The sequence below is a fragment of the Marmota monax genome, unplaced genomic scaffold (assembly GCF_021218885.2).
Source record: "Marmota monax isolate L192 unplaced genomic scaffold, Marmota_monax_Labrador192_F-V1.1 WCK01_AAM20220418_F8-fsc00153, whole genome shotgun sequence".
NCBI classification, from domain to species: domain Eukaryota; kingdom Metazoa; phylum Chordata; class Mammalia; order Rodentia; family Sciuridae; genus Marmota; species Marmota monax.
Window position 1 is genome coordinate 2982244 of NW_026692146.1, and position 22950 is coordinate 3005193.

At 40.2% G+C, this 22950-nt stretch overlaps 1 protein-coding gene across 11 annotated transcripts in view; it reads left to right on the forward strand.

Moving 5' to 3' along the window:
• Positions 1-15245: 15245 nt before the first annotated feature.
• The window catches only part of LOC124075842 (splicing factor, proline- and glutamine-rich-like), a 38107-nt gene continuing 30402 nt past the window's right edge, over positions 15246-22950 (forward strand). For 8 of the 11 annotated variants that reach the window (XR_009224638.1, XR_009224641.1, XR_009224640.1 and 5 more), the window contains exons 1-2: positions 15246-15532; positions 21563-21720. The gene's annotated coding sequence lies outside the window, so the exon portion shown is untranslated. The remainder of the gene's footprint in view (positions 15533-21562; positions 21721-22950) is intronic. The other 3 variants (XR_009224642.1, XR_006846189.2, XM_058571853.1) reach the window with 1 other exon arrangement.

Consider the following 22950-nt stretch of genomic DNA (forward strand, 5'->3'; position numbering starts at 1 on the left):
ACTTAAAGTCTGGATGGCATTGTTCACTTTTTATCCTCATGTTGCATTTAAATTCCTATTATTTAAAAAGTTCCAGGTACTGTATAGACATTTGTTACTTAAAATATGAAATAACTACTTTTATCAACTTTTCAAGATGCTTATTTCCTGAGCAATATATAATCTGTTGTTGAACCTTCACAATGAGCACCTTGCACCTAAGACATATACAAAGTAGACGGTAAGCAAATATTAGTTGGCTACTTGATGAATTGCTAAGGTAGTAAGTCTGTTCCCAATGTACATCTGAAGAGACATGTTTTGCACTACTGTAAAACATTCTATCCTAAAGATGCAGAATTCAATGTGAATTGCTTGCTATTAAGTTCTTTAAAATAATAGGGAAAATCAAGGAACCTATGGCCAAGAACATGGTGCATATTAAGGGGAAAAAAATCTAACAAGAGAGCTGATTAGCTGAATTGTGAGGGTATGTGGTGTTATCCAGTAGATGATAGTATGTGGCCAGTGATTATGGAATTCAAGAACCACCACTGCTACCTTCCCCTCTTCATGGCGTCAGATGGGGAAGGGACAAGAAGGCCATGTATGGCTGTGACAACTATATGGTGATTGGGGTGGGAGCCAGTTCCTCTATTTTCAAAATACTGCAGCTGTGCTCCTAGAGCTGTATTTGATGGTCCTTCCAATAAACCATACTGGCTTTGTTGCTGCCTGTGTTCCTCAAAAGCATGACTCCAGCTGTACATTTGCTTTTTGAGGACTGGTTCAGTGGCCACGAGAGGGACACTGTGAGAGCATCCTGAGGCAATGTGGAATAATTGTTCATTGCCAGGAAATGACAGCACCAGTCAAGCAATGTTTGTGTGGCAACCCATGACAGGGGCTCGATTGAGCCAAATGTCATGCTGGTCTGCAAGAACAGGAAGCAGAGCTGTATACTGACAATTCTCATCAACAACAGCAGCTTCCTAAACTAGTGAATCTACATACATATCCATGTGTGACATACGAGTCACACTTCTGTGCTTTCAGCCATGTTCATGCTCAAAGGAGAGGAAAGGTGGTTGTTAACATCTTTATGACAAAAGACAATGGACAAGCCGACTCCTTCAGTGCCACAAACACAAAACTGCCATCAACTCCCAAACTGGCAAGCGTTGCCTTATAAGATGGCTCCAGCCCCAGGAACAATGAGGTCAGCTCCTAGGATGGGAAAACAGCTTCTGGGTAAGAGCAATATAGTCCACACAGGGTGGTGGATGATGTGGGAGGTGGAGCCTGGAGCAAGCATCACTGTGTTTGGCTGCCAGAGAAGCCAAATCTCCACCCTCCTTCCTTTATTGGATAGAAGAAAACAGGACACGTCAAGGGTGAGGTGGAATGAGAGGTAGAAAAGGCTTATGTTTAAGCACTGATGCTGGGAAGAAGCATATGAGAGCAGAAAAGACCAGTAGGGTAGAGTTACTGGGCAGAGATAAAAAGCTGGACCCACAGTCAATGCTGAATATTGAAGCTCATCTCTTTGTACAAGAAGATGAAAGGAGCTTCCTTCTTTCCATAGATAAATTCTGTCACTTTTAATTGCCCTAGATATCTCCTAGTTTGCATTATCATAACAGCACTAGTTTACAAAGCCTTTTGATTATCTTTATTCTCACCAATACCATCAAATTTGTTGCACTAAAAAAATTAATTTCTGGAGGTTGGAGGTATAGTTCAGTGGTAAAGTGCTTGCTAGTGTATGTGTAAGCCCTGGGTTTGATCCCCAGTGCCTAATAATAATAATAATAATAATAAATTAATTAATTTCAGCAATGCTACTCATTGTACTAGAACTATAAAGCAAAATATACCTATCAGAAATTGCTAGTATCTCAGCAATGGAATTTTTTAACCTTCAATTTGATTTCTCTCTAGTCAATAAAAATCCATGATCCTATATTAATTCTACAAAGCTAAGTCTTTCAAAAGGGAATTTTCTTGCTGAAGTAGTAGGTCTTTGAGGGGTATTTTTGTTTAATTACATTAATACTGTGTTAGGGTTCTACAGATAAACAGAACCAATAGGATTAATGGATAGATGGATGGATGGATGGATGAATAGATAAGTAGGTAGGTATGTATGTATGTAGGTAGATAGATAATGAGGATTTAGCTCAGGTCATTATGGAGGCTAAGTCCCCAAAACAGCAGGGTGAGTTGGCAAGTTAGACAGCCAGCAGAGCCAGTGGCATGATTCCCATCAGAAGCCAATATGATGGAGACCCAAGAAAGAGCAGAGGTTTCAATTCAGTCCTCGTGTCCAAAACTGATTTGAAATGCATATTTATACTGTAATCACATTGAAATCTTCTGGACATTGATAGAAGAATTACATTATGTGCTGCTATTACATGATGTAACAAATTCATATACAGCCTCCAGATGAAATTAACATTAAATTAGGGGGCTGGGGTTATGGCTCAGCAGTAGAGCGCTCACCTCGCACATGCAAGGTCCTGGGTTCGATCCTCAGCACCAAATAAAAATAAATAAATAAAAGTTATAAAAAAAAAAAAGATTAAATTAGAGCCATGTCTTCCAAAGTGTGTTCCATGAAACACTAGGTCACCATAATGCACTATTATGAAACAACTCGATTTTCAAATAAATTTGGAATCACTCTTATTTCAGCTTGGACTGCTGTAACAAAATATCATAGACTGTATGACTTATACAACAGACATTTCTCACAGTTCTAGAGGCTGGGAAGTCCCGTGATTTAGGTGCTGGCAGATTCATTCTTGGTGAGGGTCCTATTCCTGGCTTGCTTTTGTTTCCCAAATGCTTATGTGACAGAGGGGAGGGGAGAGATGTGTCAATCTTGGTTCTTCCTCTTCTTATAAAGACACTATCATGATTGTATGGGCTCTACCCTCATGACTTCATCTAATCCTGATTATTTCCTAAAGACTCCACCTCCTCATACTCTCACACTGGGAGTTAGGTCTTCTACATTTGAATTTGGAGGGAAAATGCAAACGTTCATTCTGTAACAACTTCCATACCATAAGCCAATTTGTAGAGATTCACAAAGATTAACATAATAAAAGCCCTGAGAAATTCTGTTATCTTTGTTTAATCGAATATATAACAAACTCATTGGACTATGGAGTTTTAAGTTATACTAATAGCATGCTTTAGGATTAGCATGGTATTCAGAAAAGTCTGAGGCTCAGGTATGTTCTATAAGTTAACTATAAGGTTTCTAAATAATAACAATAACAATAATAACAACAACAACAGAGACACCACAATGGCACTGTGTCTGATTCCTCAAGCTATATTATGGAGCTCAGCTCATATCAATTCATAAAAACCCTGTTATCCTTTGGATCTTGAATGTCCTCCAAAGGCTCATGTGTTCAAGACCATAGCAGTGCTTTTGAGAGGTGGTGGAACCTTTAAGAGATGCGGCCTAGTAGGAGGTTTTAAGGTGATGGAGAATGTGCCCTGGAAGGGGATAGTGGGACCCTAGCCCCTTCCTTTTCTATTTTGCTCCTTGGTCATGAAATGAGCAGTTTCCCTATACCACATGTACCCTGCCATTGGCATCCTGTACACATAATAAAAGCCTAAAAGCAATGGATCCACTTGATCATGGAGCGAAACTTCTAAAACCATGATTCAAAGTAAATCTTTTAGCTTTATAAGTCGATTATCCAAGGTTTGTTTGTTTGTTTGTTGTTTGTTTTTTAATAGTGCCCAGAGAGCTGACAAACACACACCACACTCTTTTCCCAACACACCACCTAAATTCACTTTACCACATATTGTTTTCTAGTTGTTAGAACCAATGCTGGTGAGCTAGGTCTTTCTTTCTGCCACTTGGAGGATAAGGTAATAACTGAATACAACTCTATTACTTGTCCTCTTCATGCTCATGTGCAGAGTCAATAACCACAAAGGAATTTATTGTGTAAAGATGAAAGTCTGTATCATCATAGCTCACATGAAAGATTTAGAGACCTGCAGTAGGAGTGAACTGTTCAATTCAATTTAGCAGCCATTTATTTCTTACCTCCTAAGTGCAGGAAAAGAGGGGAGAGAAGGAGGGGACTAAAGAGGGAGATACCAAGATAAAACAGGTGAAGACCTAAGGATCTACTCTCCATCATAATAATTTTTAAAAAATCGTTCTTAGAACATCACAGACCAAATAAATGCTGTATTAGACACATAGGCACACACACACACAAATTTCAAAGGCACATAGGAGAGAAAGAGAGTCAAGGAATTAGGGTTTTGAATGGTTATGCACTGGACAGGCTGAGTAGATAAAAGAAAGCCATCACACACACACACACACAATTTCTTTTTTGGGAACTGGGGATTGAACCCTGGGGCTCTTAACCACTAAGCCACATCTCCATTTTTTAAAAATATTTATTTTCTAGCTTTAGGTTTTTTTATTTTATTTTTATGTGGTGCTGGGCATTGAACCCAGTGCCTCACGCATGCTACTACTTGAGCCATATCCCCAACCCCTCTCCAGCACTTTTTATTTTTTATTTGAGATAGGGTCTCACTAAATTGCTGAGGGACTTGCTAAGCTGCTGAGGCTGGCCTCAAACTTGCAATCAATCCTCTTCCCTCAACCTCCTGAGTCTCTGGGATTATAGGCATGCATCACCATGCCTGCCCATCCCCAACACACACACACACACACACACACACACACACACACGAGAAAGTTGAGAAGAGGAAAACATAGGTTTTGTCCAGGGAATAGAAAGATGTCTGAGTATTTATAAGAGCATGCACAGAGAAGGGGAAAAGGGAAGTCAGTGAAAATAATTGCTGGAGAGGTAGATAGGGCTTTTAAGGCCACACTAAGACTTTTGGACCTCATCTATAAAGAAAAATAGACCATAGAGGCTTTTGTTTGTTTTTGTAGTACTGAGAATTAAACCTGGGACTCTAACACTGAACTTTACATCCACAGAGTCCCTTCCCCCACCTTTTAAAAAATATTTTCTTAGTTGTAGACAAGCACAATACCTTTATATTATTATTTATTTATTTATGTGGTGCTGAGGATTGAACCCAGTGCCTCAGGCATACTAGGAAAATGCTCTACCAACTGAGGTACAACCCCAGCCTATCCACAGCCCTTTATATTTTAATTTTTTTTTTATTTTGAGACAGGGTCTTACCAAGTTGCTTACAGTATTGCTAAATTGCTGAGGCTGGCTTCTAACCTGCTATCCTCCTGCCTCAGCCTCCTGAGCTGCAGGGATTACAGACATGTGCCATCATGAGTGGCCCACGGCTGGTTTTGAACAGAGAAGAAACATGATCAGATCTTTATGTTACAAAAACAATCCTGGGAGAGATTGGAGGTATAAACAACAACCATTATAGCCACCATTTTATACAGTAGCCACCTCTGTTTTACAGTGTGGAAATAGACTTAGAGAGGTTAAGTGACTTGACCTAGGTCACACAGTCATGTGGAATCAAAGTTAGAATTTCTATTCATCTGACCAATTCCACTGTGTCAAGATCAATCAGATTAGTGCCAAGGTCCAGTAGGGTGAAGACCTTCACATAGCAGCATCAAAAACAGAATGGGCAGAGGCATTTAGGAAGCAGAATGAATAAATGATTTCTTGTCTACTCATGGTGGCCTGGTGTTCTCAAAGAGAAAGCATAGTCTAGATGATACACGATTAAGAACCAAGGAGAACTGGGCACAGTGGCCCACATCTATAATCCCAGCAGCTCAGGAGGTTGAGACAGGAGGATCATGAGTTCAAAGTCAGCCTCAGCAATTTAGCAAGGCACGAAGCAACTCACTGAGACCCTGTCTCTAAATAAAATATAAAATAGGGCTGGGGATGTGGCTTAGTGGTGGAGTGCCCCTGAGTTGAATTCCCAATACCAAAAAAAAAGAAAAAAAAAAGGGCAAGGAGAATTTTTGTAAATCCTTTTGAGTGTTTTCTTCCCACCAGAAATTCCAAGATCACTTCAAGTGCTGAGTAGTGAAACTCAATTGGAACATGTCTGTGTGTCTTTATTATTGTTGTACTTCTTCTGGTTCTTTTTCTTTGTTTCCCTTTACTTACCTGGATTCCATATACAGCTCATCACTGTCTGTGTCATGGATTTATAATGATATTCTGATATTATCTATAGGAACCTAGAAAATGCTTGTGTGTTCACATCATAGATCCCCCATGTAAACAGAAAAGACCAATGAGAAGGGCGAGATGCTAATAGGAGGATATCAATGGGATGTAGGTGAAGACATGAGACCCATTCATAGTGCTCATTTAGGTTCTTTTGTCTGATTTTTTAAAAGCTTTACATTTTTCTCTGTTGGGGACTAAACCCTGGGGCTTGTGCTTGCTACTGAGCTACACCCCCAGCTCACTTTGTGTGATCATCATAATTATAGACATATACCTTGTTTGTGCATCAAAACTGTTGCCAGTGAGTCAAGAGGAACTGTGTTATAATTTTGACACTAAGGATTTAAGTTAGGGTCGAGTGGTTTCCTGGAAATACTATTACCCTTTCTTACAAATTTTAACATCCACAGGAAGTTAAGACAAAAAGAAGGAATTTATCCTTCAGATATTTTTAAATGTTCCAATTCTCCTGGCTTCTTTCTTGAAGTCTGGACACATATTTATGTTTTGTGTCTTTTTTTTTTTCATCTAGTATTTGGGATTGAATCCAGGGGCACTCTACCACTGAGCTACGTCTCCAGCCCTTTCTATTTTATTTTGATACAGGTTCTACCTAGTTGCAGAGGCTGGCCTCAAACTTGCCATCCTCCTACCCCAGCTTCCCAAGTAGTGGGGATTACAGGAGTGTTTCACCATACCTGTCTGTCTCATATATCTTAAACCCTAGAATCTTCACCAACCCCATGTCCTGTGTCACTTCCATTCTCAATCTCCTTCCTCGCAATCAGGTTCCTCAGAGGTTTCTCAGGGTTGTCCCAACACTTTTCCTTGCTTTAGTTCCTTGGTATGCCTTCCTCAGTGGGCCTTCCTCAGTTCTCTGGATATCAGCCATCTGGATATCCTATGTGTATCTCACCTGGTTATGTACGCCTTCATCTTTTGCTCAAATTGCATCTTTAAAGTTTCTCCTATGCCGGCCTTTCCCCATCTTCCCTGTCCTCCCTGGGAACATGGCCGATTTCTTCCTTTGTACCCCTTTGGTCCCTACAAGCAACCCTAATAGGGTGCCAAGAACACTCACTTCTCTTGTCTTCCTGTGACAGACTGTGGTCTTCCTTCCTTCCTCCCTCTCTCTCTCCCTCCCTCTCTCTCTCTTTCTTTCTTCTTTCTTTCTTTCTCACTGGGGATGGAACTCATTGTCTTATCCATGCTAAGAATTCCTCTACTGCTGAGCTATACCCCCAGCCCAGACTGTCATCTTTTTAAGGACAGGTACTACATGTTATCTATTTTTGTATTTCTAGCTTCTAGCACAATGTCTTACAGATGGTTGATACTCAGCAAATATTTAAGGAAGGAAAGTTGACTAATTTTCATTAATTTCTGTATTTTTGGTAACTTTTAAATTTTATTTTTAGGTGGGGATAAAGTCCCACTTATGTTTTTTATAATTGACATATAATAATTGTGCATATTTATGTGATGTTGAGATACATAGAAACATTGTGTGATGATCAAATCAGGATATTTAGCTTATTCATCATTTCAAACATCATTTTTTGTGGGGAGAATATTAAAAATCCTTTCTTCTAGTATTTTGTAATGAGAAACAATATACACCTGTTTTAATTTAGATTTTAACCTTTTTTTTCCCATCACTGTTTCCAAACAATAAAGGCCGGAAATATGTTCATAGTCTAAGTCTGATTGAGAGAAGAATCAGGAAACAAGAAGGGGACACCTCTCTGAGGTGAAAAAGGTCAAGCAAAGAGGGTGGTTTGGTGCCAATAATATCATTGAAAATTGAGGGAAAGAATGGCTCTCTTTATGGAGTCAGTTGCAATTTTATTTATATTAAAACTAAATATCAAATTATAAAAGGCTTGTTATGGTTTAAGTTATGTGTCCCCCAAAAGCTCACACGTGAGACAATGCAAAAAAATTTAGAGATAAAATGATTGGGTTATGAGAGTGTTAATCCAATCAGTGAATTAATTCACTGATAGGGATTAACTGAATGGTAACTGTTGGCAGGTGGGGTGTGGCTGAGGGAGTCAGGTCACTGGGGTCGTGACTTTGGAGTATATATTTGTCCTTGTTGAGCAGAGCTCTTTCTTCGCTTCCTGATGTGATGTCTTAAGCTGCTTTCCTCCACCACACTCTTCCGCCATGATGTTCTGCCTCACCTTTAGCCTTGAGGAATGGAGTCAGCCTTCTATGGACTGAGATATCTGAAACCATGAGCCCCAAATAAATCTTTCCTCCTCTATGTTGTTCTTATAAGGTCCTTTGATCACAGCATTGAAAAGCTGACTAAAACAACTGGGGAGTGGTTCAGAACAACAGAATAATGGTTAGTCGTGGAGATTTGTTTGCATAAAATCTATGGCAAACAAATGTTCTTTATCTTTTTTCCCTCTCAGAGAAAGGTCTAGTAAAGTTGCTGAATCTGGCCTCAAATTCATGAGTCTTTTGCTTCAACCTCTGGAATAGCTGGAATTCAGGTGTGTAATACTGTGCCTTGCTCCATATATATATATATATATTTTTTTTTTCTTTTTTTTACATTTTCTTTTTTTGTACCCTGGGGGGATTAACCTCTGAGCCACATTCCCAGTCCTTTTTAATATTTTATTTAGAGACAGGGTCTCACTAAATTGCTGAGCTGTCTTTGAATTCATAATCCTCCTGTCTCAGCCTCCGGAGCTGCTGGGATTACAGGTCTGCTACTGTGCCTGGCTAGCCTTATTTTTTAATATAGTCAAATTTATCAGTATTTCTAGTAAGGTGCTTTTTTTTCCCATGCCTTATTTAAGAAGTGTTTTTGACTCTGAGGTCCAAATGACTCACCTACATTTTCTAATGAGAATTTTTATGTTTTTTGATAATTAAGGTCTTATTCATTTAGTATGAACTTTATAGTTTGAAGTAGGGGTTCAGTTTTCTTTTGTTTTACTTTGTTTTGGTGGTGCAAAGAATTGAACTCAGGGCCTCTCTACCACTGAACCACATCCCTGATGCTTTATTTATTTATTTATTTATTTAAGATATGGTCTCATTAAATTTCTGAGGCTGGCCTCAATCTTGTGATCCTCCTGCCTCAGCCTCTTGAGTCATGGGGATTACAGGCATGTGCTACTATGTCTACTTTACCCACTAATCTTAAATGCCACTCTCTGACATATTCCAAAGTACTATACCATTGCATCTTGTTTCATTGGTCAGCTTGTCTGTCACTGTGCCAGTACCACATTGTCTTAATTACTTTATTTCATAATAGGTTTTGTTATCAATAAGGTAAATTTGCTGGGTGCAGTGACTCATGCCTGTAATCCCGGTGACTCAGATGACTGAAACAGGAGGATCGCAAGTCTGAGGCAATCAGCAATTTAGCAAGACCCTGTCTCAAAATAAAAAGGACTGGGGGTGTAGCTCAGTGGTAAAGTTCCCCTGGGTTCAATCCCCAGTACCAGAAAAAAATTAAAACCAAAAACCAGGGTTGGGAGATAAATTGTTCCCTTCTGATCTTATTTTACAAGCATTCTGTCTCCTGTTCACAGTAACAAGAACAACCTAGAGCTGAGGGTATAGCTTAGTGAGAGAGTGCTTGCCTAGCATTTGCAAGGCCCCAGGTTTCATCCCTGGCATGGGAAAAAAAATTAGAAAGAAAAAAGAAAACTCAAAAGCCTATCTAGAGGGCTGGGGATGTGGCTCAAGCAGTAGCGCGCTCGCCTGGCATGCTTGCGGCCCGGGTTCGATCCTCAGCACCACATACAAACAAAGATGTTGTGTCTGCCAAAAAATAATATTTAAAAAAAAGCCTATCTAGAGGAGAATAGAAGGACACATTGTTTTTTGCCTACAATGGAATCTGATTTAGCAGCTCAAACAAACGCATTACAGCTACACTTAACAATGTGGTTGACATTTAGCAATATACTATTAAATGAAGTGGACTGCTCTTTCCTCGAGAACTCCCAGTCAAGTTTGTATAGGCAAATGGTAAGATGTCACTGTGTTAGTCTGTTATGGATTGCTATAACAAAATACCTGGCGCTAGGTAACTTATTTTAAAAAGAGGTTTATTTTGGCTCATGGTTCTAGTCCAAGGTCAAGGGCTGCATCTGATGATGGCCTGCTTGCTGGTGGAATCCTGAGACAGCATGAGCATCACGTGGTAAAAGACAGGGAGCACTCAAGAGACCTAACCACATTGGTTTTCATAGCAGACCTACTCGCAAGGTAACTTCTTAATCCACTAGTTGCAAGAATGAATTAATCCATTCAAGAAGACAGAGCCCTGATCGCCTCTGAAAGATTCTACCTGGTCCCACATCCTAATATCTCATAACGGGGATTAAATTCTAACATGAGTTTCAGAGGGGAAAAGCCATATTCAAGCCATTAGCAGCCACCCACTTATACTAAACACATATTTCTGTGAGCAGTCTTCACATACAACTTTCTCTGGAAGGGTTAAGGCCCTTTGGGCACACCCTGCCTTTCCATTTATTTATTCTGATACCAGCTCATGAAAGATTATTGAGAGTGTTTGTCCTTGCTTTGCAGGCCCCAGCCCACAGCTCTCCTGACCATATGTGGACTGGCCTGCCAGGTATTTCCCAAGCTGTCAGGTTCCCCAGGAGGACCAGGCGGGACCCCTGAGTCACATGAGCACATTTCCTTCCTGTCAGGTAGTGGCCAATCCTTCATATTGCTTACCTCAGCTTGTCCAGGCTGCTCTGATTTGTATGGGAAAGCCCCTTGCCTGGTGACCTTCAGGACTGAGAGGCCTTGTTCTTAAAGGAGAGCCTTTCTCTGAGCAGAATCTCGTCTCCAGCCTGAGATAAAAGGCAGGTAGAGAGTGTGCACTATACATTGTCAGGTGGTTCTTCTTGAAGAGGACAAAATGAGGTGATTTATGCTATTCACATGCAAAAACTGGTTGGCAAAGAAGGAACAAATATGACAAATCACATAAATATTTAGCACACTCAAGGCAGACAATAATGCCCCGTCTCCCCCAACTTTCTCCATGTATAAATATTTTCTTGACAGACCAGTGGTTCTCAAATTTTAGTGCCATGCAGTAGGTTGTGAAAAGATTGCCAACCCCAGAGTTTCTGATTTTGTAAGTCTGGAATAAGTCCTGAGAAACTGCATTTCTGACAAGTTCCCAGGCGATGCTGATGATGCAGGATGTTCAGGGGCTTAGAGAACATGTTATGGACCGTGAGCAATGGAGTCATGAGAAAGCCTCAGATCCCTTTTACCTTAGAGCATTCTGAAGGAAGGCCTTAGATCCTATGATCAGGACACTCAGGCAGCAACTTACTGAGAGATTTGTGTTCCAAAAGTAATAAGCCAGATGTGCACACCTTGAGAAGTATTTTTTAAAATTTCTGCCCCTCCCCCACCTTTTTAAGTACTGGGGATAAAACCCAGGGGTGCTTTACCACTAAGCTACATCCCCAGTGCATTTTTTAATTTTTTATTTTGAGATAGTGTCTCACTAAATTGCCAAGGCTAACCTTGAACCTGTGATCTTCCTGCCTCAACTTCCTAAGTTGCTGGGATGATAGGCGCCACTGTACCCAGCAGGAAGCCTTTTCTTACAAAAAAAATGTTACCAGTGGTGTTTGGGGTCCTAGTTCAAATCACAAAAAAGGCTTTTAAGCCCATGACTTGCTTGAATTTAATGTATCTGTGTTAGCTTTCTACCACTGGGACAGTGGTAGAAAATCAACTTATAAGGAGGAAAGGTTTATTTTGGTTCATGGTTTCAGACATTTCAATCCTGGGTTGCTGGGCCCTGTTGCTGTGGATCTTTGGCAGGAGCATGGGGAGGAGGAGGCCTGTTCACCTCATGCTGACTAGAAAGCAAAGAGAGAGACAGGAAGTGGCTGGGACCCCAAAATCCATTTCAAGAGCATTCCCCCAGTATCCAAGTGTGATGACACATGCCTGTAATTTCAAATGACTCAGGAGGCTGAGGCAAGAGGATTGCAAGTTTGAAGCCAGCCTCAGGAACTTAGTGAGGACCTAAGTTGCTTAGTGAGACTGTGTTTTCAAAATAAAAAGGGCTAGGAATTTTTTTTAATATTTATTTATTTATTTATTTTAGTTTTCGGCGGACACAACATCTTTGTTTGTATGTGGTGCTGAGGATCGAACCCAGGCCGCATGCATGCCAGGCAAGCGCACTACCGCTTGAGCCACATCCCCAGCCCATGGGCTGGGAATTTTTGTAAAAAAAAAAGTGGATGCCCCCAGTGGCCTAACTTCCTTCCACTAAGCCCCACTTTCTTTGGGGGACATTCAAAATCAAAACTGCAGCATTCTCTCTCTCTCTCTCTCTCTCTCTCTCTCTCTCTATATATATATATATATATATATATATATATATACACACACACACACACACACATACATATATATGTCTATAGACACGCATATATACATATGTGTGTATATGTGTGTGTGTGTGTGTATATATATATATATATATATATATACATATATTCATTTTTTTGTACCAGAGATTGAACCCAGGGGTGCTTGACCACTGAGCCACATCACCAGCCCTTTGTTTTTTTATTTTGAAACAGGGTCTCACTAAGTTGCTTAGGGCTCAATAAGTTGCTGAGGCTGGCTTTGAACTTGTGATCCTCTGCCTCAGCCTCCTGAGTCACTGGGATCCCAGGCACGTGCTACCATGCCTGACTGTAGCAATATGATTTAATTACAACTTACTATAAATGCTATTTTGCCTCTGGTTCAGTGCACCCCCTCTTCCTGCTTACTGGTCCCTAACAAAGCTGAGCCTCACACCATGTGTGCTGGGAGAGGTGTTTGGGGAGGCGGAATCATCAAGCTATCATTCATATGTATTTGTCCAGGAGACAGACCTCTTTCTTCATAGAAGCATATTCTGAAAAGGCAGCTAGAGACTGAGAATCAGGGCCTCCTCCTGTACTTGTTTTCTTGTTTTACTGAAGCCTGAGTTAGGAATCAAGGGCTACCCACATCAATATCCCTGGGCAGGACCAATGCCAACAATGAGCCTCAGAAGCCTTAGCAAGGTGCTCTGAGGACAGAGCACTTGGTTAATTGATGGTAGATTCACTCTCTCTCGCTTCCTTGGTGCTGCCTGCAGAGATGGCAGCCATCCTTGCGTGGCATCATGGCGGCCCTCAGACTTCCCATGAAGCCCCAGATTATAAAAAAGAGGACCAAGAAGTTCATCTGGCACCAATCAGACTCATATATCAAAATTAAACATAACTGGTAGAAACCTAGAGGTACTGACAACGAAGTGCAGAGAAAATTCTAGGACCAGATCTTGATGATGCCCATTATGGGTTATGGGAGCAATAAGAAAACAAAGTGCATGCCAGGTGGGGTGCGATGGGGTGAGCCTGTAATCCCAGTGACTTGGAAGGCAGGAGCTGAAGGATGACAAGCGTGAGGTCAGCCTCAGCACTTTAGCAGAGTCATAAGCAATTTAGACTCTGTCTCAAAATAAAAATGGCGGGGAATATGGCTCAGTAGTTAAGTGTCCCCAGTACCAAAAGGAAAAAGAAGAAGGAGAAGAAAAAGAAAAGGAAAACAAAGCATAAGCTGCCCAGTGCCTTCTGGAAGCCCGTGGTCCACATATATAGGGGCTTGAAGGGCTGCTGATGTGAAATAAATCTTACTGTACTGTGTTTGCTCACGTTTCCTCCAAGAACCACAAGCCATTGCAGAAAGATCAGTCCAGCTGGCCATCAGTCACCAATCCCAATGCCAGTCAGAAAGAAAGAAAGAAAGAAAGAAAGAGAGAAAGAAAGAAAAGTTCATTTTATTTGTGCTTAAATCAAAACCACAAAAACCGTCGCCAAAAAAAGAATAACTTCTAGTTTAGGGTCTGGAAGAATGGAGTCCTTTTATGTGATTTTATTGTTGCTGTTACAGTTGAATTGCAGACTTTCTTATCCTCCTGGTCAAAGCCTGGGGATGTCTAATCTCACACATTGGCCAAACCAAAGTTGCCCGTTGCAAACCAGGAATGGTTTGACCTGATCTGCTAAGGAGGGAATTAGCATTTGGTGTGTAATGTTACCCTGGATCTTTGTCCTCTGGGTTTTTCATTCCTGGAAATAGAAATCAGGAGTGGCTTTATGATTGTACTAGGTATAAGCCCCATCTGGGTAAGCTTGGCTGACTTTTCTTTTTCTTTTTAAATTTTTTTATTTTGTGCTGGCAGGTGAGGACATTCAACTTTTGTCAACCCATCTGAGGCATGCTCTAACAGCATCTTGTGATTTACTGCTTAATTATAACTGTACCCAAGTCTGCCTGGGCCTGAAAAAGTATTGGAATTCTTTTCTTTCTTTGTAACGTAAGTAGTCATAGCTTTAGACTCAGAGAAGACATTTTTTATTGTTAATGAATTATTGTTAAAGTGGTACCAATCCAAGTCAACCCAAACCAGTAAGCAGGAAGAAAAGAAAAAGAAAAAGAAATTTGGTATCAAAGAAAATGGAAACTAGTTTAGATTTAAGCTTAAATATTCTGTAACTTGTGTTGCAATAAATTTTCAACTGGTAATCACAAGATCACTTGAACTGGGCTCAGTGGCACATGCCTGTAATCCCAGCAGTTTAGGAGGCTGAGACAAGAGGATTGAGAATTCAAAACCAGCCTCTACAATGGTGAGGCGCTAAGCAACTAAATGAGACCCTGTCTCTAAATAAAATATAAACTAGGGTTGGGGATGTGGCTCAGTGGTCTAGTGTCCCTGAGTTCAATCCCCAGTACCACCACACACACAAACCCCAAAAAAGAGATCACTGAGTTATTCTGAGGGAGTGAGAGAGATATCATGAAGAGTAGACCTCAGGCCCAAATCTGTAGACTCAGATCAAAAATCACTTTGAGCTGCAATAACTGAAGCATGAAGTTCCTGGTCCAGGTGAGTGCAGTGCAGGTCCTGACATCTGAAAGCCCTGAGTGAGGCCAGCAGAGGAGAAGGCACAGCCAGCTAGTCCTAGAGTCCAGGGACTTCCCGCCAGAGGACTCCAGGAAGTATCTTGGTTTCACTTTTGCTCAGGGAGTCAAGAGTTTGTTTTGTTCCTATTTTTACCATCTGCAACTCTGTTTTAAAGTGTGGGTTCCCTGAACATCTCCAGGAGGGTTGGGAGGTCACCTCTTAACCCAGGACTCTTCTCAGTCTGAGAAAATCTGACAGCTGCTCTGATATTTGGTTGGAGGCTTTGAAAGAGTCATAGGAATCATCATAACAATTCTGAACTCTTTCATCTGAAGATCTCAAAGACCTGCATAAACATTAATTATTCTCATAGCACTGCTTGGAGGTAAGTAGATATTAGGATTCTATTCACCTCTCATGCTTCTAAATATACAGAACAATGGGTTCCATCCCCATTGTTCGCTTTATTTATTTATTTGTTTATTGTAGTACTGGGGACTGCATCCAGGGCTTGTGCATACCGGGCAAGTGCTCTACAACTGAACTGCATCCCCAGCCTCCTACCTCCCATTATTTACTTTAGAAAAAAAGTATTTCCCTTCTATTCTCAGGAAAATGAAATTGCCTATTGTGGACTATGCAAAGAAGTTCTGTTTAAAGCATAGTCCCTGACATCAAGGAACTTAGCCCTTGAAGTAAAAAGCATAATAAGATGAATAATAATGTAAAAGTTATTACAGGACAGAGTATAATTAATGTAAAATGAGAGGACCTCATGGTGGTGGTGGGGAATCATCATGGATGTTAGTGGCCAAGGAGGACTTTATGGAGAAGGAGGGATTTGGATGGACCTTGACTACTCTGAGTGTGTGGTGTGTGTGCACGCACACAAATGCATTCCACTAGGGGATGACGCATGGACAAAGGTACTGAGGTGGGAATATGTATGACTTGTCTAGATGACAGATTTTTTTTTCTGGTACTGGTGTACTGGGGATTGACTCCAGGGGTGCTCTATCACTGAGCTACATCCCTAGCACACACACACCCTACACCCCACCCGACTTTTTAAATTATGGGGCAGGGTCTTGTTAAATTGCTGAGGTTGGCCTTGAACTTGCAATCCTGCTGGAGTCACTGGGATTACAGTTGTGTGCCACCGTACCTGACTTAGAGGGCAGATATTTTGATATGGCTGAAGTCAGAGGAATAAGGGAAGAAAAAAATTGGAAAGCTGGGTAGATCAGGATCCAACAGTGAAAAATTGTAAGTATCAATTTGCAAGATTTTGACTCTCAGTATATCACAGAATAAAAAAAGTAAAATAAGAAATTGGGCCATATGAACAGATAAAGTTCATGCTTGATATAAAATTTAATAAAGGAATGGAACTGTTTGCAAAAAAATGAGGCAGGATGGTTTGGAAGAGATGGTATAGCTGGAACAGTAATTCTTAGTATGATAACTGGACCACATCAGAATCAACCGAGGTTGTTAGAAGTACACATTCTTGGGCACCTGACCTGATCTATTAAATCAGAAATTCTGGGGATAGGACCTAGCAAACACCAGCCTTCCAGGTGACTCCAATGCAGCTCAAGTTTGACAACTAATAAGCTAGAGAAACACTCTTTTCAGCAGACAGGCCCAAATATAGCAGCATTCTCACCATCAAATTCATGCTCTGGGGCTGGGGGTGCAGCTCAGTGAATAAACGTTTGTCTAGCATCTGCAGGGCCCAATTTTTGATCCCTAGTACCTCAAAAAAAAAATAAATAAAATAAAAATTCATGTTCTTCAGGTGAAAAAAGCAAACTATTAAACCAATTACTAGAATTCAAGGTTTTTTACAAACTTTTTACTATGTAAAAATTTTAAACTTATATAAATATAGGATAATAAGGCAACTGGTGGAACGTGCTTGTAATTCCAGCAACTCAAAAGCTGAGGCAGGAGAATGGAAGTTCATGGTCAGCCTGGGCAACTTAGTGAGACCCTGTCTCAAAAAAAAAAAAAAAAAGGCTGGGGTGTAGTTCAGTGGTTAAGTGCCCCTGGTTTTAATCCTTGGTACCAAAAAAAAAAAAAAAGGAAAGAAAAAATAAGGGCGGGTGGGGGGTGTTTAAGATGTAGCTTAGTGATAGAGAGCCCCTAGGCTTATTCCCCAACACTTTGAAAAAAAGGCATAATAGAACAACAAGCCTGCACATACTCATTCCAGATTTAAAAATTATCAAGAGAGCCTAGTGCTGTGGCACACACCTATAATCCCAGAGGCTCAGAAGCCAGCCTCAGTAAAAGCAACATGCTAAGCAGTTCAGTGAGATACTGTCTCTAAATAAAAAATATAAAATAGGGCTTGAAGTGTGGGTCAGTGGTCAAGTACCCCTGAGTTCAATCCCTGAACCCCCCCAAAAAAAATTATCAAGAGTTTATTACACTGTCTCTTTTTCTCTCTGAATTGTTTTTGTTAATCCTAGATATATTTCAGTATATATCCTTTAAAAATATACATGTTGGGCTGGGGATATAGCTCAAGCTGTAGCGCGCTCGCCTGGCATGCGTGTGGCCCGGGTTCCATCCTCAGCACCACATACAAACAAAGATGTTGTGTCCGCGGAAAACTAAAAATAAATAAATAAATAAATATTTTAAAAAAATTCTCTCACTCTCTCTTTAAAAAAAAAGAAAGAAATTTAAAAAAAAAAAATATATATATATATATACATGTTATTACACCTTAATGTTAATATCACACCTGACAAAAAGAACAGTACTTATTGACTTTCACCTAATATCTGGACTATAATCAAATTTCTCAGATCATTGAAGTTCAGCCCACTTAATCCTTAATTAAGGATATACAGCTGGCTATATTCTATTTCAGTCACCTAAAACAATGAAATTTAGAAGAATACTGAGATGGAAAAAACTTCTTTTTTTGTTTGTTTGTTTGTTTGTTTGTAAAGTATCTCAAGTAAAAGAATATTCCTCCCAGATACAGATAAGTTTGAAAGTATTTGGGCAAGCATCTGTGTTATTATCTATGGATTAGTTAATATTATCTGCGATATGAGTTCCCATCATGCTTGTTGTCAGAAAGCATAATTAACCGGGATGAGTCTTAGTTGTGTTAAGTACAGCTTCCTGCCAAACCTCAACTCACCTGCCCCATTCTCTATAATCAGCATAAGGGGTTATTGAAGTGTATGGTGTTTCCTGACACTGTCTCTGGAACACCTGTGCTGTTATCATGCCAGTTTAGGCATTAAAAATATAGCAAGATTGGGGTAGGGGGTAAGCTCACTGGTAGAACCCTTGTCTAACATGAGGGAGGCCCTGGGTTTGGTCCCCAGCACCACCAAAAATAAACAAATAAAATTAAAACATAGTGAGAGCTGGGGTTGTGGCTCAGTGGTAGAGCGCTTGCCTAGCATGTGCGAGTCACTGGGTTTGATTCTCAGCACCACATACAAAGAAAATAAAGGTCCATCAACAATATATATATATATATATATATATATATATATATATATATATATATTCAGCTCTTTCAAAATATTAGTCCTGTTAATTTCCAGAGTCACACACACATAGAGTGCTTTTAAGTACTTTACCTAACATGTTTCATTTTTTTAAAAAAGCCATTAAACGGACAGGTGTGGTAGCACACACCTAGAATCCCAGTGATTCGGAGGCTAAGGCCAGAAGATCACAAGTTTGAGGCCAGCCTCAGAAAGTTTGAGGCCAGCGTGGGCAACTTACCGAGGTCCTATTTCAAAATAAAAAAGGACTGGGCTATAGCTTTGTAGTAAAGCACCCATGTACCAGTACCAAAACAAAAGCCATTAAGAATGTGCTTACACTGGGCGCAGTGGTGCAAGTCTGTAATCCCAACAGCTCAGGAGGCAGAGGCAGGATTATCACAGGTTCAAAGCCAATTTAGTAAGGACCTGTCGCTCAATAAAATATAAAAAAGGGCTGGGGCTGTGGCTCAGTGGTTGAGGCCCTAGGTTTAATTCCAAATACCAAAAAAAGAAAAAAGAAAAAAGAACGTGTTTAGATGAAGCCAAACCAGCAATATAAAAACAGACAAATGAAATCTTAAGAGGATAGTTGACCAAATGTTTTAGTACTGGGAAATAGAACTTTATTTATGTATTTATTTATATAGTTGTACTTGGGATTAAACATAGGGGCTCACACATGCTAAGCAAGTGCTCTACTACTGAGCTACATCCCCAGATGTTTTTTATTTTATTTTGAGACACCTTACAAAGTTGATTAGCCTGGCCTTGAACTTGCATCTTCCTTCCTCAGCCTCCCAAGTAGCTGGCATTATAGTTGTATGCCACTGTGTCTGGCAAAGGAAGTAGTATTAACTATTTCCTCAACAAATATTTTTTCTCCATATCCATGGATTCTGCCTCCACAGCTGTAGTGGTCATGTACAGATATTTTTTTTTTCTTGCCATCATTCCTTAACAATGTAGCATAACAACAATTTACATAGCATGAATGTTGTATTAGGTATTTTAAGTAATTTAGAGGTGATTTAAAGTATGTAAGAAGATGTTTGCAGGTGGTAGGCTACTTGCAAATACTACACCATTCTATGTAAGAGACTCAAGCATCTGCAGATTTTGATATATATTTATATATAAATGTCAAAGTTTCAATTATTTTATAATTTTTATTTTTATATTTTTAATATTTATTTTTATAAATGCCTATTATGTATATATGTATAAATATGTATGTATATATAAAGTCATATATGTACATAGTCATTATAAAATAAGTGAAAATTTGATATTAGTAGTGAATTGCCACCTGGGGTTGTGGCTCAATGGTAGAGTGCTTGCCTAGCATGTGTGAGGCACTGGGTTCTATCCTCAGCACCTTATAAAAATAAATAGAAATAAAGGTTTTTTTAAAAAAGAGTTAACTCAAAAAAATAGTGAATTGCATTAGTATATGCTTAAGACATGTACATGCTGTCTGTGTACTTTAAACTTTTAAAACTGTAATTTGAATCGGAAGATATGAAAAATACAAAAAGAAAATTAAGGGTAAAATTAAACTATGGTTCCACTTAAAATGTAATGCCAAGGGCAGGCACAGTGGCATATACCCATAATCCCATCAAAGGAGGATCACAAATTCAAAGCCAGCCTCAGCAACCTAGCGACGTCCTAAGCAACTCCCTGTCTCTAAATAAAATACAAAATAGGTCTGGGGATGTGGCTCAGTGGTTGAGTGCCCCTGAGTGCAGTCCCTGGTACTGCCTGCCCCACCCCCTACAAAATGTGATGCCTATACTATGGATTTTAATTATTTATTTATTTTTTTTTTGAGAAGAGGTCTCTCCCTCTCTCTTGTACTTATCACCTCTTCTGCCTGCTTCCCTACGTCATTTCACAAACACATCATTTTATATTTTATTTAGATTAATGTGTAAGGCTGGAAAATACTGTAAACAACGAGAAAAAATGCAAAATAGATTATACTGAAGATAAGAACAATTCCAAAAATAGTCGTCTGCCTCTCTGTGTTTTTGTTCTCCCAGTAACGAAGCTCACTGCCTTTAATTATAGCTTGAGACAGTGTGTTGAAATATTTAATCTCTGAGTAATGACTGGATTTTAGTTTCCTAATTGGCATCTGTGTGTTTAGCATTTCTACCAAATCCCAATCTGAGAATGCGCACACAATACAAGACATGAGTTTCTAAGTAAAACATTTCTGATACGTGCCACCTTAGCTCCAGGGCAATAATGTTACAACAAACGGGGGAAGGATAAATATCATATGTTTTATGATTTCACATATTTTTAATGCCTGACCAACAACCTGTCAGGGTTTACAAGTTAAACCACAAATCCATGTGTGATCACAGTACCTAGTGAAGTATAATTGCAGCCCCAAAGAAGCCCTTGGCCTTGGGAAAGTGTCTTGCTCATTCTTGAATGGTATTTCAGGTACCTGGGAGTAGTTCCCAGGAGATAATGCTCCGCCCACATTGGTTGACTTAATTTAAAACCTTGTGAAACCAGCTTGAAGGGACAAAAGGATAGGCTAAGTAGAGAAATGATCAGCTTGAATCCATTCACCAAAATTTATTTGTGTTTTCCTAAATGGAGAATCCAGGGAAGTGTCATTTGGGCATCTTCCCCTGGATTATCGTTAGCTTCATATTGTTCGAAACAAAATGCCACTCATGCAACACACCTCTTGGGTGAGTCCATGAAACACACTGTGGGTGTGGGACCTGCACGTTCACATTCCCGGAATAATGCCTATTTCCCCTCAGTAGTGTTTATCCAGCCTAAAGTTACACGTGGGAGAAGGTGGAGCAAGAGGTGGAATCACAGAACCCAGCTGTTCTCCCCATTGAGAAGCTTCGTTTTATTTTCAGTCTAGTTAATATGGGGAAACCGACCCCACCCCCCATACATCTGACAGCAGGAACTCAAGACAGGACGGCCAGCTCTGTTAGAAGCTTTGGGGCTCCATATTTACCCAGATGCCAGAGTATCCAGAGTCCTCTGAAAATGAAAACTGCTCTTTCCAAAAGTGAGTAACACTGTGTGGGATTACAACTTGAACCTTTCTGCCCTCAAGGTGAAACAATGAATGAGTAAAAGAGGCCACTCCCAAATACCAAGCATCACTGAGGCTTACTTAATAGGATCAAAACAAAGCCGGTTCCTGCCTTGGCCTGGCTCACCAGTCACTAGATGACCTTGGAAGCCAGGGGGCTACGTTGACTGGCATGGTCACCTGGTCAACTGTTCTGCTGTTCTGCACCTCATATTCATCTTTTCCAGGTACAACCCAGAGTAAGAACTTTTACAGTCACCAAATTCAGATAAAGAGGATCCCATCATATCCCTGGTGCTGTTGTCCATCCATATCTCTCCTCAGTATTATCAGTTCTGAGTTTCACTGAAATGAAGCTCATTGGACCCAACTGGGTCTAGTTAGAGAGGTATGTTAATGACATGAGGCTACAAGGCTGTAAGATCCTACACTTCTGAGGAATTAATAACTTCATTCCTGGCCAAAAATGCTGAGTTGACAATGTTCTTTGGACCTTTTGTCATAGCAAGGTTTAATTCTCAATCTAGAGAGAACAGATTGGTTGGCATTATCACTTGGAAAGGAGATTACTTCCCATTTTTGGCTCATCCTGTATCTGGAAGCAACCAATCTGAAGTTCATGTAGCCATATCCTCTAATAACTGAAGGAGAAGAGATGAAGGAGTGTCCTAGAGAGGCCCTTGGCCATTTACACTTTATATTCTTCTGGCAGTAATGACTCAGAGGCACTTTGAGCCTCTTAACCCAAAACTTCACTTAACTCCCACAACAAACCTGTGCATGGCTCAAATAACCCCAAAGTGGAATTGAGCACAGCACAGCATATGTCTCCAGGTAGGTAGGCTTGGGAAACCGAGGCCACCACCTGTTCATCCACTGTTTACTTCTTTTCTTTTTTTCTTCTCTCTCTCTCTCTCTCTCTTTCTTTTTTTTCCCTGTCAATGCCAGGGACTGAATCCAGGGTCCTTTATTACTGAGCTACTACCTCAGTCCTTTTTTATTTTGAGACAGGGCTGAAACTAGCCTCCAGAGTCACTGGGACTGCAGGTGTGTACTACCACATCCAGCTGCATTTCTCTTTTTTAAATCTAAGGGATGAGTTAGATGTTTCTGATCCATTATGTGCTTTGGCTTTGATATTCTCTGGCTCATACTCTGGGCTCCCGTTCTCCTCCAGCACTTGGAGGAACAGTGGGAGAGGAA